General features: G+C 39.2%; 1 pseudogene; it reads right to left on the bottom strand.

The window, feature by feature from the left end:
- Positions 1 to 1570: 1570 nt before the first annotated feature.
- On the bottom strand, positions 1571 to 11975 carry LOC132608064 (cyclase-like protein 3; annotated as a pseudogene).
- Positions 11976 to 14563: the final 2588 nt, after the last annotated feature.

Here is a 14563-nt window from a genome sequence, read left to right as displayed (position 1 = left end):
GTCCGTTCTAGCAGAGATGAACAGGAGATGTTTTTGATTTGGATGAATATGAATATGATAGAAATCAAGACCAAAGACCACTATTATCCTAGCCCCACGGTGGGCGCCAAACTGTTTACCCCGGATTCGGATAATCAATTGAATTTGTGAGTGGGTATAAGATATGTGTTCGGATCTCAATATATGTTATAGGGAAATGAAGTGTATGAACGTTTCGTAGCAAAACAATTAATGATTAGAGATTGGCTGTGGGCGTGAGAGTTTGTTAAATGACATATAATACTTAATCGAAGAAACACAATGGAAATGAAAACGACTGTTGTGGACCGAATCTAATATTTGAGAGAGATTGTGTATATAATTTGATATTACAAGTGTTCTTAAAATTAAGAAGCCAACCCCCTTAAAGGAGAGGGATGAGCTCTATTTATAGTGTTTCCTCTATGGGCCTCATACAATACAAATCATTAAAAAATAAGAGGAATGACAACTCTGAGTGGGTTAGGTTGGCCGTACTGTCTGACACACGCATGGTTGGTGGTTGACCATGGCAGGACGCTACCAACGTGTGGCTCACGCGCAACGGCTCTACCAGACCAATAGCCACGGATATTCGGACTAACGGCCTCGACAGACCCGGTGATGAAGGAACCGGACCAAACGGTGCCCCTGCTCAGCTCCTGTCCGAGCGTTCCTTCGGTTCAGAACGAAAGTCTTCACCTATGTTCTTGTCCCCCTCTTCCTTCGGCCCTTCGTCTCAACGGTTTGACTCATATCCGGTTTTTACCCTATACAACAATGTGATCGAGGAATCTATAGTGGCCAAAATTAGCGTTTGACTACCTCATTTTGGAATAACATTCACAGCATAAGCCAGTCCCCGAACCTATGTAAGCTGTACAAGCAACCTTTGGGTTCACTAGCCACTGAACATCCATTGTCCAAACAGCTCCAGGATGTCAGTGGTAGTATGCTTGTACACCATCGTCACGGGCCAACGATCCATAACCCATATTTCCTGCATGTTTCATTCATGAACTAATAAGCCTAGCCTACGTGCCTCTGACCACGTCAAAGAGGGTAGGGTAGGTAACCAGTGCACTCCTTATTACCCGGGATCCTTGAACCACTCGACACATGATTTCTATCATCAGAAACATGGTGAGACTCATGTCTATTCCCTATAAAAGGGACCTAACCCCTTCAAGTAACATCATCGATCAATCAAGCTCTCTTCTATTGGTCACTACTACTACACACACTGAATAGCTCTTTCTTCATTTTCTCTTTTCGTTCTTAATCTTGTACTTGGCTGACTCTATATTGACAAAGAGGCTTTGTACTGTTGATGACAATGGATTAAAAATGAAATTGTCCTCTCTCCTTTTAATCTCTCCGAAATTTTCATTTATTGCTTATTTCAGCTATATATTTAGTTTTGATTCTTGCTGCTAGTGCCCTTTCCCTGATCCTGATAAATGCATCTGCTAAATCCACGCCAAGTCAGGAAGATTGACACTGAGAATTCTCAGCTTCAGAGGAGAACTATAAGGAGACAAAAGCGCTTTGTGATGCTTTAAAATGAATTCAGTACGAGTAAGGCAAAGAGAATAGCTAAGACTACATGATCCATGTAATGTGAATAAACATCAGTACCATCTCTACTTTTATTAGTACTAGTCCCATGGGTTAAACAAGCTAAGGGAAGCTAGTACATGAGTACATCTAAGTTTCTCTTAACAGTTTCTTGGTAATACTCAGTTCAGGGAACTAGTTGAGATTTGACGATCTTCTTATTCCAAGAGAAGTACCAGCTATCTTGACATCATACTGGAAGAGGATGCACCTGGCAGGTGAACCATCTCCATGAACCAGCCTCAGAGGTAAGCAGTGAATTGTGAAACTCCCAGGAATGCATCATCGAGCTTGAGGCCTTCCACTGGAATAGTATCCTAATGCATAAAATAAAGAAATTTTAACAGTCAATAACAAAGTAAAAACACAACAAAGGTCTCAAGTCTCCATTAAGATTTCTAAGAGAAAATAACAATGTAGTGTGTCCTACAGGGTGGAGAAGGGAAAATATTACTAATCATTACTACTATATATAAGTGACAATTAAGGGGCTTTTATAGTCCTCACAAAAGTTTTCAATAAAATGTCAAAATTTTCAATTAATTACTTCTAGGTCTTTGTCTTATTTTTTAAAGTCAAATTTACTTTTTGTTTTTATGGTCTACTTTTCAAAAGTTGTCGAACTTCCTATGTTATTTCCTTTTTTTTTTTTTTTTATTCGGTGTTCGGTACCAACATTGAAGCTCGACTTATCTGGATTTGCGTTGCACAAGGCTTAATCAGGGGAAGCGTTCCTTACCTAGGATTTTTCCATACCCAAGCTCGAACCCAAGACCGCTGGTTAAGGGAGGAACAACTCATCCGTTGCACTTTATTTTCCCCGTTACTTTCTTCTATTGATCTTATCTATTAACCTAAAAAATAGTAATTTCTTTGCTAGATATTCTTGCTTCTTGTTGCTCCCTCGTTTTCTCCTTTTTTGTTTGCCGCTTACTATAGGTCTTTACATGTAAGTATATCTTTTACTTTATAATTGTATTATGAAATTCTTGAACTTACGTGTAAGCATTTCTTTTACTTTATATTTATACTTTAATGAGCTCTGAAAGTTCCAAGTGCATTCGTGTTTTGATGATTGTCAAACTGTTTTAGAACCAGATAGAGACCTGGTCTGTGATATGTTCTCTGTGCACCTTGCACTGTTGGCAGAGACAGCTGTAAAGCTGTGTCACTCACTGCACACAAGTACAGCAGTGAGTTGGCTCATGCTTTAGGTCAAAATTTAAGAGTGGTCTCTTTTCACCTCACATGCTCCCACTATATATACAAAATGATGACAACATAATGAGTAGACTTGAAAACCTAATCTAGATCGTGCAAAGCTGCCGACACAAGTTCTCAAAATCTCTCATGAACAAAGTCACCTACATGTTGAAGAACCTAATCTAGACAAAAGTTTTAGTCTAAGTTCTTTATACTGTTGTGAGTCTTTGTTCGTTTGTGCTTAAATTGAAAACGTACTCTTCTTGTTTAGAAGTTATTTGTAGATATCTTAAAGTCTCAATGTGTACTTGCTGGAAGTGTGTTTCCGCAAGCTTTTGAGTGGTACACTAGGCTAGAGTCAGTTTAGGTGTATTAGTGGTCCTTGGCTAGAGTTAGTCAAATGGAGGTGTTTGCAATCGAAGTATTGTAAGTGTGGAGGGACTATGGGGGTTAGTTCCTAGGTGCAAAAGCGTTATTGTAAGGGTGAGGGATTATGGGAGTTAATTCCTAGCTTACGATAGAGTTGTAACCTAAAGTTGTTCGATATAGTGGAGTTGAAATCCTACTGAGGTAGGTCGTGATTTTTAATCCCTTGAGTAAGGAGTTTTCCATGATAAAATCGTGTCTTCTTTACTTATTGCACTGCATAAGGGAACTGGTACACAACCAGGCCCTCATACATTATTTGGTGGACACATAGCCAGCAACGATTGGTGTCAAAGCAGGTGTTTTCTAAAAGGTTAACACTTAGAAAGAATCTGTAAAATGACAGCCCCACCAAATATGGAAGAAGGACAGTCTTTCACCAGGCCACCCAGATTTAATGGAAAATATTATAGGTGGTGGAAGACAAGAATGCACGACTTCATCATGGCCCAAGATTCAGAGCTTTGGGATATCATCTGTGATGGTCCCTATATCCCAGTTCACACAAGTGAAGATGGTAAAAGACCACTGTCAAAACAACAAAAGAATACGATGAAGCTGACAGAAAGAAAGTGGAGAAGAACTATAAAGCCAAGATGATTCTTGTGTGTGGAATAGGACCGGATGAGTAAAATAGAGTCTCAGCTTGTTCATCAGCAAAAGAGATCTGGGAAGCTCTCCAAACTGCTTATGAAAGAAAAACTCAGGTAAAAAACTCCAAGATCGATAAGCTCACCACTGAGTATGAGATGTTCAAAATGAAAGAGATTGAATCTATTCATGAGATGCACACCAGATTCACCTCCATAATCAATGAGCTCCACTCTCTCGGAGAAGTCATCACAACTACCAAGCTGGTAAGAAAGATGCTTGGTATATTACCTGACTCCTGGGTTAGCAAGGTAAATACTATATTTGAACCCAAAGATCTAGATACATTGACTGTCGATGAGCTTATTGGAAAACTCGCGTATGAGATGAAGATGACCATGAAGAAGGCAGAAAAGAATGAGGTGAAGAAGGAGAAGAGCCTCGTTGTCAAAGCTGCAAAGGGAGAGTCCAGTAATGATGACTTTGAAATGGCTTATCTCACACAGAGGTTTCACAAGATGATAAAGAAAAATGGCGTGTTCCCTAAAACAGGAAACCCCAGCAGAAACTACTACTCTTGTCACAAGTGTGGGAAACCTGGTCATTTCATGAAGGATTGTCCTCAAACCAGGCAGGACAATTATGACAGAATTACCAAGAGGAACCAGGACCCCTACAGAAGTTTCAGAAGGAAAGAGGCCGCTGATGAGATTGTGAAGAAAGCACTTGTAGCCTAGGGAGACTCCTCAAGTGAGTCTGAGAATGAAAATGACAAAGAGGACTTGTCCATGATGGCATTTGACAATGGAGCAACTGAGCGTAAGTCAGACCTTGCACTCGTGGCTGAATCTGACAAAAGTGATGTTGATGATGAGAACAGAGAGGTAAATTTCTTCGATGTAAAGAAAAATCGGAGAGACTGATCTAAGAAAAACTCATTTCACCATTAAGTGTGTTAAGTGATGCGTATCATGCTTTGGCTGCTGAGAGAAAGAAGCTGAATCTTGCTCTTGATGAAATAAAACTGGATAAGGAGGACCTGTGCATGATAACAAAAGAAATGGAGAAACAGGTGTTTGAGACAAACCAACAAAATATCTTGTTGGAATGTCAAGTGAGAAAAGAGATGGATACCTTCTCCAAAAGAAGAGGAGTAGCAAGTGAGACTTCCTTAGAGATTGAAGCTGAATTAAAGAAAGTAAAGTCATGTCTTACTACAGAAATTGAGAAAAACAAACTACTAAGAAAAGATCTGGAAAGGGCTAAGTTCTACCTTGACAAAACCCTCAAGTGGACCTAGTCTTCTGACATAATCTCCTCCAGAAATGAGAAAAATGAAAATGGTTGAAGAGGACTTGGCTTTGAGAAGGAGAAGATGCCCTATGATCTCCACAACAAACATGTTCCTGCAACTAAAGAGCAGCCATTTCCTCCTTGCGGGCAAATAAGTTGTCACTAAGAGCCCTACAGGATAAAGGTTGACGTTGTTCAAAAGAATAAGAGTGTTGTCAAGAAGGGAATCAGAGTGAAAGGAGCAGGTCCTCAAACGGAAGAACATTTGAAGAAAAGAAGGAATGTGCTGCCAGTATAGGCTAAAAAGAGTTTGATTCACCCCTTCTATAACTATAAAGGACCCAAGCTGGTTTGGGTTCCCAAATCCAATCACTGGCATCGCTTAACAGGGTGGGAGAAAGAAGGAGCAGTCAGCATAAACTGATGAACTGTGATAGCTCTAAGGTGCAACTGTGGTTAAGAAGTCTCCCCTCAAAGCCCTTATAGTAGGATGTGTGTGGTGTGATGATAAAAGGAAGGATCTTTTGTGAACAATGTTGCAGCAAGGCATCACTCAAAATGGCTACAATAAGTGAAAAGGTACACTGCTGACAAGTGTTTTTTGGCTATGTCTAACTCACTTCTGTACCATTACAGGTATATATTCATGGAAGGATCAGGAGAATTCAAGCGTAAGCAATTCTACACAATTCATAGTGATGGCCTGATACTTCAAAAACTCTGATCAAAGACAGGGTCTCTGTATCTCAGGTCAGTAATTCTTTCAGTACTCATAAATATATTTGAACTGCGAAAATTTCCAGATATGTCATGTATCTTTTCCTCTTCCAAGAAATTTCAAAAGAATGTCTGTACCGAATCGTCACTTCCTTCTTGAAATCAGTTGTTCCCTCTTGCACTTATCCTAAAGTGCCAACTCTACCTCTTTAAAATACATTTCTCCTCATCCTTCTCTCTCTTTACTTTCCCAAATCCTTGAACTTCAAGACTTCATATTGTACATATTTCTTGTACAATACTCGCCTAAACTCTTCACTTTTCTGTCTTGTCACCAAGTGTTTATCAAATATTACCAATCCTTATCAAGCCTAAGCAAAAGGATTCCAAATCATCACTCTCAAAGCACTCAACTTCCTCTGATCATGGCATAAATGAAGCAATTTCAGCCCTCCCTATACCCGTTCCTTCAAAACCCAGCAAGCATAGAACGACTAGGAAATTTGCATCTCTGTCGGCAAACTTTGGTCAAAAGGGAACTATGATCACATGGGTGGCAAGAATAGAAAGCTAAAAAGGGGAAACTATGATGCAGGAAAGCAATGTGCTGAGAAAAAGGAAATTGAGGTCACTCGGTAGTGATTTAACTAGATCCAATGACTCAAGCTCTCGTTATACCGTAGAAATGTCAAGCATTAAGGACTCTGAAGAGGAAGAGGAGACACCTTTGATATGAAAAAATTCAAAAAAATAAATTGTGAGTGAAAATAAGCATTTGCCTAACCCAAAGTTGAAAGGTGATTTGAGTGAAAATATGGGCCTTCAAAGCAAAGAAGAGAAAAGAGAAGAGGAGCCAAGTGCCCTATCGTTACTCAAGAAAAGAAAGATGAGTAGGAGTGAGAGACCATGTTCCTCCAAGAGGAGAAGCAGTGAAGTAGAAGGAAGAAAGAATAAAGAGAACCTACAAAAACTAAAGGTTCTCTTTGGAAGAGGCTTTGATGTCAATCTGAAAGAGGAGACTGGCATGAAAGACTTGATGGAAATGGTAGAGTTCCAGGAGTGGAGCCATCTCTTTACTCAACCAGCACCATCTGTATATGAAGGCGAAGTGGTTGGATTCTATTAGAATTAGCTCTGTATAAATGATAATATTCTAGCCCTAACAGTGAATCTTATAAGGTTTGTGCTCACTGAATCGATACTTGGGAAAATCTTGGGAGTAAAGACAGCGGGACTGAGAACTGTAGTAGGTAAGAGATCTCTAGATTTCAAAAAGGTCATCATCAAAGTTGCAAGGTCAGCAACAAAAGCTAGTCTCTGTAAAAATGATCTTAAGCCTGAGTATCAACTAGTTTTCGAGTTTGTCAGCAAAGTGCTTTTGCCAAGGATGGAGGGACGATCTACCATCACGGTGGCAACCCTGGTTCTAATGGAAGCTTTTACATATTTTGAACCAATCAACTTGCCTGCTATCATGATAGAGAGAATAAGTAAGGTGGTGCGAATTGTGCAAGGCGAACCTGGTCTCCCATATGGATTTTTCTTAACAAAACTTCTTGTGCACTTTAATTTAAGAACTGGTAGAGCCTCCTTGGAACTAAGGACCATGTGTTCTCTCTGACCACCTTGAAAAAGTGTGACTTTTTGCCATAGGGAGCAAGTGCTGGAAGTCCATCCACCCTCTCAATTCTAATGAAGCTCAAGAAGCGGCAAGTATAGAGATCAAACAACTCAAGGAGGAAAATTCCCTTCTAAAAGCCCAACTGGCTGTATGACCGAAAGAACCAGGTTCCGGGCGAGAAGTAGAAGAAGAAATTGAGAAGCTACGGGCAGAGAGGGATCTTTTGAGAACTTAAGTGGACGCACTCAGAGATGCGATGTTAAAGGATCGCCAAGCCCATAGAAATTGACCTATACTTGCTCAGCCCCTTCCAGTCTCTACACTGTCCAGAAAATCTCTCCTAGTCCCCAACCCTTTTGTATAAAATTGAAGTCACCTTTTCCTGAATTTTGGCAGATTTGCAGTTTAACTATCATTTGTATATACTGAATTGATTACTATCTGCACTTGTGCTGATCTTTCTATTGGCATATTGTTGTGTTCCTGTGCATTATTGCTAGCTTGCTTTCCTTTATCTTACTCATGATTATGTTGCCCATGTGGCTATGAGTTAATATATCTGAACTTCTTGTTGGCTATGCTTTAATATTTTTGATGATACCAAAAGGGGGAAGATATAACTGTGAGGTAAAATTGAACAGAACAGAACATGCGGTGATCACCGGGGAAGAACTGGAAGATGGATATGTGATGATATTGTGGCAAGTTTTGTCTTCCAATTGGAATTGGTATTATGTTGCTAATATGATGCAGGTGCCTTGACAATGATTGTCTACTTCGCAGGTGGAACAAGTGATAAGTTGGTTGCCAGTGGGAACATCATTCTATGAGTTTGTCATCATAGTTCCAAGTGCGCTTGTGTTGTGATGATTGTCAAACTATTTCAGAACCAGATAGATACCTGGTCTGTGATCTGCTCTCTGTGCACCTTGCACTGTCGGCAGAGACAGTTGTAAAGCTGTGTCACTCATTGTACACAAGTACAGCAGTGAGTTGGCCCATGCTTTAGGTCAAAATTTAAGAGTGGTCTCTTTTCACCTCACATGCTCCCACTATATATACAACATGATGGCAACATATTGAGTAGACTTGAAAACCTAAACTAAATCGTGCAAAGCTGCCGACACAAGTTCTCAAGATCTCTCAAGAACAAAGTCACCTACAAGTTGAAAAACCTGATCTGGACACAAGTTTTAGTCTAAGTTCTTTATACTGTTGTGAGTCTTTGTTCGTTTGTGTTTAAACTGAAAACCTACTCTTCTTGTTTAGAAGTTGTTTGTAGGTATCTTAAAGTCTCAATGTGTACTTACTGGAAGTATGTTTCCAGAAGCTTTTGAGTGGTACACTAGGCTAGAGTTAGCCTAGGTGTATTAGTGGTCCTTGGCTAGAGTTAGTCAAGTGGAGGTGCTTGCAATCAGAGTATTGCAAGTGTGGAGGGACTACGGGGGTTAGTTCCTAGGTTGTAAAAGCATTATTGTAAGGGTGGGGGATTATGGGAGTTCATTCCTAGCTTACAATATAGTTGTAACCTAAAATTGTTCGATATAGTGGAGTTGAAATCCTACTGAGGTAGGTCATGGCTTTTAATTCCTTGAACAAGGAGTTTTCCACCGGTAAAATCGTGTCTTCTTTACTTACTGCACTGCATAAGGGAACTGGTACATAATCAGGTCCCTCATACATTATTTGGTGGACGTGTAGCCAACATCAAGCTCATATATGTGTTTAAAATGATTCATACTAACATAATTTTCAGATAGTTTTAAAAATTATTAAATAACGCTATATAGTGTTGCAAATAAAGGCAGTGTTATCAGTCAAGATCCAGTTATCTTTAAAATCTCTTGTTTGGTTAAATAAAATTAAGCTTTTAAACACAAAATGAGTTTGAAGCAAGGCGGAGTTAGAGTTTCAGCTACGGGCTTGGTCGGATTCGGTAGCGCTTTGGTTAAAATTCTGTATTTGTCTTAAAAGTTCATTAAATATGTACAGATTATAAATTTAGAACTAAATAACTTAAAAATTAGGATTCAAAACTCATAAACTTCAAATTCTAGCTCTGCGTCTGATTTGAAGTAAATAATTTCATCAAAATGAAATTTAAGATATTAAAAGTAGTGAAATGAAAGTTTTGCTTTTATATATTAAAAATATATGTATTTGAAATTTAATTATTACTAACATAAATTATATTTCTTTAATTAAAATATTTACTTTTATATCTTGAGTTTAAGGTCGGGCCTCATGGAACTAGTTGAAAGAATAGAGTAGCAAGTTAACTTAGTCAATAATATGCAGCCAGCACTAAACATGAAACTTATTAACTAATTCTTTAACAAAAGGGTTTTCAATATTATAGGTAACCACATAAATTTTTACGTTTTATAAACAGACAATGTAAAGGAATTTTACCCTATTGATTCAATTTAACCAATTCCACTTGATTAGGCTTGCTATATAGAGTTTATATGTTATTATAGGTCAACGTAACCTAATACTATAAAAGAATCTATGTATACTATTAGTGCACAGAACTTAAACTCAATCAGCATAGGCAAATGGATTTGATACTTAACTTTATGATCCAGAAGTAGTTGATGAACTTTAACGAGATCATCCTTGGGATTAATGGCAACGGATAAGTAATCGACACCAACGAGTTTGATGTCAGTATTCTAGACGAAATACTCTGCTCCATCAGAGGTGAATGCTGTATAGGAGGAATCAAATTATTTCTTGTACATCAGCCTCCTGTTTATGTTCACAATATATTCATTCAACAACACACACCATGAAAAAATAAATGTACAAACAGCTTATGTAGGTAATTTTAGCAGGTTTGAAATAAATCAATGCCTCAAATGAACAAAAGAATAAGTACCTGTCTGTGTTTAATGTTCGAAAAAGAACACGTTTCACTCCCCGAGGTATGTTCAATGACCTCATAACTTCAGCTAACCAATAAAAGGGCAATCAAAACTTAGGTTTAATCTCATTTGGAGCAAAATATCTTTTAGGGAGACAAAGCTTATAATTAACAAGAGCCAGGTCGGATTTCATGCCAATGACTAGGTACTTACCTGTAATATTCTTGTCCCTTGGAGTGTCCACCACAAGAACAGGACCTGCATTCACAACAACAAAGAGGGGGCAAAAAAATTATAAACTCAAAAAAACAAAAAAACAAACTAGGGCTAAAAACTTGTGAATTAGAAAATAGAATTATTGCAGGTAAGACTAGTGTATAGGCAGAAAGTGCAAGTATATTCATTATGTCGAGCTTGAAATAAATAAATAAATTGTGAAAAAGTATTAGAACTATATAAGAGCTCCAAATAAATATATGTATACAAAAATTATAAATAAATGGGAAAATTACCACCAGATAAGTTTGGTGATCTAGTTTACAGATAGCCAAATGTATATATACATATAATCTACATATCAGTGTATAAGTTTTGTATATTTGGGCTACTGTCGGTAATTAAGTTTGGCTAAAGGAACATAAATATCTTGCATATAATTCTACAAGAATATGACAGAAAAACAATACCGTTCAAAGTTCTGAGGTCAAGCGAAACGACATCATATCCCAACTCGAAAAGCGTTTCATTAAAATGTCCAGGAGCATCAACGTGTGTACCAGAATGAATAGAAAGTTTAAAGACGGAATAATTTGACAAGTCACCCAACTTAATGCTAGTCTGAAGTGTGATGAAGTTGCCTAGTCCGTGTTTTGAACCATAAGAAGGCAAATCAGGAACATACGTATGACTAATGTCAATCACTTTCTTTTGCTTGTAATTTCTCTCTTCTCCCCTGATTTTACGGAGATCAGAGGTACTCACCGCCCTGGCGACTGAGACAATCACTAGTAAAGCGGCGAGCAGTAGGAGGATGGAGTACGGTGAGGTGTTGTTATTGGTCACGGTGATGCTAGATTGATTGAAGAAGAGTTGAAGTGTGGTAAATGGTAGCAAAGAAAGGACAAGAAGTAATGACTGAAGATGTATACGGTAAAAACCGGGTATACGTTAAACCAGTGAGACCGAAGGCCGAGGAGAGAAAGGGGGAAGAACGTGCATGAAGGCTCCCATTCTGAACCGGGGAAATACTTGGACCTGAGCCAAGGAAGGGCGTCAGTTGGTCCGGTTCTTCGGTGACCGGTTGTCCAAGGCCGTATGTCCGTTTGACCGTGGCCGGTGGTCCGGGAGATCCGTTGCGCGGTTGCCACACGTTGATGACGTCCTGCTGTGTTCAACTGCCAATTGTACGGGTGTCAGACCGTACGGTCTACCTAACCCAACCTAATCCAACTCAGAACTTTTTCTTTATTATATTATTTTTTATGTTGTATGAAGCCCATGGGGCAACACTATAAATAAGGGGCATTGTCCTCCTTTTAGAGGGTTGGCTTCAACTGATCAAGCATTCATGTAATAGCAAAATATATGCAAAATCTCTCTCTTACATCAGATTTGTTCCCCATTTGTCGCGTTTATTCCGCATACTTCTTAAATCAAATAACGCTTGTGAGCTAATAGGAACGCGCGTCCATAGAAAATCATTGATAGCCGACTTCTCCTTATAGCATACTCATATATTACTTTTCCCCATCAAATAAGTTTAAGATATAGCCACATATCCTATACCTCATCCACAAATTTAATTGATTATCCAAAAACGGGGTAAACAGTTTGGCACCCACCGTGGGGCTAGGATAATAGTGGTCTTTTATCTTGAACTTTGCCATACCCATCTAAATCAAAAACGCCTTTTGTTCGTCTCTGAAAAAATAGACTAAATGGCTGACAGTGGGCAATCTGGTCACGTCAACAACAACGAAATCGTGGCCGAAAACGAAGGAAGTGGTCCACGAGGTCCACCAAACCCCGCTGATCCAAACCCCATTAATTCGAGGGAGGGTCTCAACCGACAAAACACCGTGGACCAAGAGAATGCCACCTTACCGGCCACTGATCCTCTAAATACCCACAATTCTGTTACTTTGTCCCGAGCACAGGACCGGAAAGAACCGGTTACACCCAATGATAATGTTGACTTACGTTTAATTTTTGAAATGTTGCAAGAGCAGAGAGCGGCGATTGCCGAACAGGGAATCGCAATAGCCCGGTTGCAAAACGGAGGGGATACAATGACCCCGGAAAAAACGAGCGGTGTTGCTGAACCCAGAAGGGAGGAGGCCCGCGTTATTGAGAGTAATGGATCCGGAGCTGGTGTCACGACCCAACTAGGGGTCGCGACGGGTACCCGGGGCTAGCCACCGAGCACCACTCACTCTACCACTCATCTTACTCACTTAAGGCCCTTTTTATCAACTTCATACACGAATTATAGGGAAAACATATTTTAGATAGAAATATAAATGCTTTATATACATTTGCCTCTCGGCCATCAAAATAATATATATACATATAACAACATCCTGTGAGACCATCTAACCCACACTGCGTATCTACGAGCCTCTATTGACAGACTGTATATATATAGACGGAACAAGACTCCGTCGTGCCCAAAATATGCATATATACCAAAAGGAGAATCACAAGCACCTCCGAACAATGGAGTGCTCTCAATCAGCTGACAGCTACTAAGAATCTGGATCAAGCTCACCTCCCTATCTACCTGTGGGCATGAACACAGCGTCCAAAGAAAACGGACGTCAGTACGAATATTGTACCGAGTATGAGAGGCATAAACAACGAAGGAAGACAACAATAATATAATGAGAACATCAATATGAAACATCTGGATCTGAATGACAATCATAAGAGAAGTAATGCATGTTGTCTTACTCATACTCATCATCATATCATAAATGCATAATATGTAAGCTACCCGTCCATAATGGAACGGTGTGATAGTCAATAACAATAGCCCGCGTCCAGGCCTCCCGCATCCGGGGTACCATCTTATGCCGCCCACTAGTGGTGTCTGCCCATGCCAAGTGGTCATGGTGTATCCGTATAGCTGCCCGCCTTAGCGGTGACTGCCCGGCCAACTAGGCGCGGTGTAATATTATCATGACATGCTCTTATTATTACAGTACATGCGTAAAGCTCAAGATCAACTATACTTTATCGGGGTGACGTAAGGTCGTGATCCCCCGATTTCATTATGGAGCAATTATTGTCATTCTGCCTCACCTTGAAGGAATTAGCACATAAGGTGAGTGTGGGTAATCAATAACATCTTCATCATTATGGCATCTTAGTATTATATCTCTTATCTTATATAGACATTTATAGATATAGGCTTTTTAGCTTTCTTCAGAATACATGAACTCATGAAGAGAAAAGGAATTTATGCTATAGGATTCATGCCAGTAGAAGGAAGGGACTAGCCTCACATACCTTTGTCGTTTAAGCAATTTAGCGTTTGCTTATTCTCCTTCAATGTCACGCCTCTACCTTCAAAAAGAGGATTCGTACGATCGTTAGTTAACCAACTATAAGAACGCACTACTATTTCTAGAAAAAATTGGGCAGCACTTCCTTTGTTTATACTACTTTTCCTGTATTCCATATCAACTCCCAATCACCCACAATAACAATCATAATATAGCAAATCACAATTATCATTCAATACAATGGCCATGATCCACCATTTCTCTTCATTTTTCCCCACATTTATGGTTTTGGGTTCGCTATCGTATTTTCCCATGTATCACACTTATCTCATGGTCTACATGTCATTTATAACATATTCATACTCACAACAAACTAACATTCATGATTCAATTCAACTACCACTCACTCATGACACTATTCACTCTTGAAAGACCCATTTGCTATGTTCTTCTACAATTCGGGTATCTTTACCTTCCAATACCTTAAACAACATAATGGTCATGAAAATTACCATGGATGATGGTGGAATAAGTCTAGAGTGGAATTCCTTCCTCTTTCACCAAACCCTACTTCACCTCTTTTGAGATTTCTTGGTTTGGATGAACTTCACTTCAGTTTTATACACTTGGCTTCATGGATTTAATGTTGTTGATCTTGATGTTCCTTTGATTCTCTTGGATGAAGTGGTTGGAGAATATTCTAGAGT

Source organism: Lycium barbarum, chromosome 8 (assembly GCF_019175385.1).
Source record: "Lycium barbarum isolate Lr01 chromosome 8, ASM1917538v2, whole genome shotgun sequence".
Classification (NCBI taxonomy): domain Eukaryota; kingdom Viridiplantae; phylum Streptophyta; class Magnoliopsida; order Solanales; family Solanaceae; genus Lycium; species Lycium barbarum.
This window is presented reverse-complemented; position numbering and strand designations above follow the sequence as displayed.